The sequence below is a fragment of the Oryza brachyantha genome, chromosome 5 (assembly GCF_000231095.2).
Source record: "Oryza brachyantha chromosome 5, ObraRS2, whole genome shotgun sequence".
NCBI classification, from domain to species: domain Eukaryota; kingdom Viridiplantae; phylum Streptophyta; class Magnoliopsida; order Poales; family Poaceae; genus Oryza; species Oryza brachyantha.
The window spans coordinates 19,158,884-19,162,177 of NC_023167.2; the positions used below are offsets into that span (position 1 = coordinate 19,158,884).

The window sequence follows — 3,294 nt, forward strand, 5'->3', positions numbered from 1 at the left end:
GATGAATGGATCGCCAATGATCAACAGGTACTTGGTTATTTACTAACCACTTTGAGCAGAGATGTTCTCTGTCAGGTTGCGACCTGCAGCACTACTGTGTCGCTGTGGAGCATGGTTGAAGGAATGTTTTCTTCGGCAACACGAGCTCGCTCCATCAACACAAAGATTGCCTTGACAAATACAAAGAAAGGTGATCTGGGCATAGCTGAATATGTCAGCAAGATGAGAGTGTTGGCCGATGAGCTAGCAATCTCCGGCAAGCCCATTGATGAAGAAGATCTGATCTCGTATATAATTGCGGGATTAGATGAAGATTTTGAACCAATTATTTCTTCTTTGGTGTCAAAATCTGAACAGGTAAACCTAGGAGAGATTTACTCACAGCTACTCAGCTTTGAGCAGCGAATGAAGCTTCGACAAGAACATTCGGCCAATCTCGTCAACCGTGGTCGTGGCCGTGGCAATCAAAACAAGGGGCGCACAGGAAATCAGCAAGCTCAGCAGCAGCAGCAGCCGCGTGGACGTGGAGGCAACAGTCGCGGTAGAGGGGGCCGCAGCAGCAACAACAGCTTCAACCAGCGCCAAGGCAACAGCAACATTGATACACGTCCTAAGTGCCAACTTTGTTAAAAAGGGGGCACACAGTGATTGATCGCTGGTATAGGTATGATGAGGACTTTGTGCCTGATGAGAAATATGCAGGTTCAGCTGCTCCTTATGGACAATATTCAAACTGGTATGTCGACACGGGTGCTACAGACCACATCACCGGGGAACTTGAAAAGCTCACCATCAAAGATAAATACAAGGGACAAGATCAAGTGCAAACAGCCAACGGTGCAGGTATGGTAATAACTCACATAGGCCATTCAGTTGTTAATACTTCATCTCGTCCTCTCTATCTGAAAAACATCTTACATGTTCTCAATGCTAGTAAAAATCTAGACTCAGCATATCGTCTCATGGTTGATAATGGTGCTTTCCTTGAATTGTATCCTAAACATTTTTCTCTTAAGGATCAACTCACGAAGGAGACAATTCTTAGAGGACGGTGTCGTGGCCGGCTGTTCCCTCTTCCATCTCCATCTACAACAGACCGGCATGACAAGGAAGTCCTAGCAGTCATCACACCATCCCTCGAGCAGTGGCATTGCCGCTTTGGTCATCCATCTTATGCTATCGTAGAAAAGGTAGTTTATAATCATAGTTTACCAGTTTTAGTAGAGTCAAATAAATCTTTAGTTTGTGATGCCTGTCAAAAAGGGAAAAGCCATCAGCTACCCTTTCCCAAGTCGTCCAGTGTGTTTAGCAACCCGCTTGAGTTAGTTTACTCTGATGTGTGGGGTCCTGCTCCTGTTGCCAGGAGTGGTAAAAGATATTATGTAAGTTTCATTGATGCTTTTAGTAGATTCACTTGGATTTATTTTCTCAAATCTAAATCCGAAGTCTTTCAAAAGTTTCAAGAATTTCAATGTCTTGTTGAACGTATGTTCAATCGAAAAATTATATCCATGCAAACTGATTGGGGTGGCGAGTATCAAAAGCTAAATGCTTTCTTTAACAAACTTGGCATCTCGCATCACGTCTCATGCCCTCATACCCACCAACAAAATGGCTCTACTGAACGAAAACATCGTCATATTGTTGAAATCGGTCTTTCTTTGTTGGCTCATGCTTCTCTTCCATTTAAATTCTGGAATGAGGCCTATCAAATAGCTGTATTTTTGATCAATCGCATGCCCACAAAGATACTTGGCCATACCTCTCCACTTGAACGATTGTTCAAACAAACACCAGACTACAAATCCCTCCGCACTTTTGGTTGTGCATGTTGGCCCAACCTTCGGCCATATAACACTCACAAAATGCAGTTTCGTTCCAAGAAATGCACCTTCCTTGGTTACAGCTCCCTTCATAAAGGATTTCGCTGCCTAGATCAGTCCTCTGGGCGCATCTATATCTCCCGAGATGTAGTATTTGATGAAACTGTCTTCCCGTTTGTTGACCTCAATCCCAATGCTGGTCCCCATCTTCGCAAGGAAATTAGTCTTCTCCCTTTTGATATGCAAAACCCTGAAGATGCACAACTGAATGGTCATGTGAATTATTTCCCTGTTGTTGGTACTAACCTGTCTTCTACAGCAAATTCCAACGAAAATGCAGGAGGACACATCGATATTTCATGTGAACACACAGCGTCTAGCAACGAGGAGGTCTCCGGCATCTTTCCCGATGGTATCCTGACGGCTCACGACATCGGCGCTGACTCCCACGAGGATTCGGTGCCCAGTAGTGGCAGCGTCCCGACATCACCGTCTGAGGAATCGCCGTCCCCTGCGCACCAGTCGCCCAGTGCCACGCCGTCTGCTTCCTCGATCGTTGATTTGCCGCACCAGACTGCGCACACGCATCCCCCACCACCGGTGCCGCGATCGTCTGCGCCAGGGGGCGAAGTGAGCCGTCCTATTACTCGCCTGCAAACAGGTATTCGCAAGGTGAAAGTTTATACTGATGGTACCGTTAAATATGGTTGTCTCACCACTACAGGGGAACCCAGAGATCTATCTGATGCTTTAAATGATTCCAACTGGAAACATGCTATGGATGTTGAGTTTACCGCTTTATTACATAACAAAACTTGGCATCTGGTTCCCCCACAGAAAGGAAGAAATGTGATAGACTGCAAATGGGTCTATAAAATTAAAAGAAAGCAAGATGGCACTCTCGACAGGTATAAAGCTCGATTGGTCGCCAAAGGATTTAACAAAGGTATGGAATAGATTATGAGGACACCTTCAGTCCCGTTGTAAAGGCTGCTACAATTAGGATTGTTCTATCAATTGCTGTTTCTAGAGGATAGACCTTGAGACAGTTAGATGTTCAGAATGCCTTTCTTCATGGCACTCTTGAAGAAGAGGTTTATACGAAACAACCACCTGGTTATGAGGACAAAGTTTATCCTAATTATGTATGTAAACTTGATAAGGCCCTCTATGGTCTAAAACAAGCGCCAAGAGCGTGGTATGCTAAGCTAAGTCAGAAACTCCAACAACTTGGCTTTCAGGGATCCAAAGCAGACACCTCCCTGTTCTTTTATAATAAAAATGGACTGACCATCTTTGTGCTTGTTTATGTTGATGACATAATTGTGGCCAGTTCTAGGCAAGATGTTGTTCCAGCCCTATTGCAGTATCTGCAAAAAGACTTTGCATTAAAGGACCTGGGTGATCTGCACTACTTCCTTAGTATAGAGGTAAACAAAGTATCCAGTGGCATTATCTTAACCCAGGAGAA

At 44.6% G+C, this 3,294-nt stretch overlaps 1 non-coding gene across 1 annotated transcript; it reads left to right on the plus strand.

Moving 5' to 3' along the window:
* Window positions 1–261: 261 nt before the first annotated feature.
* On the plus strand, window positions 262–400 carry LOC121054579. Its single transcript, XR_005811967.1, has one exon. It is a non-coding gene; the product is annotated as a small nucleolar RNA Z247 (small nucleolar RNA).
* The last annotated feature ends 2,894 nt before the right edge of the window (window positions 401–3,294 follow it).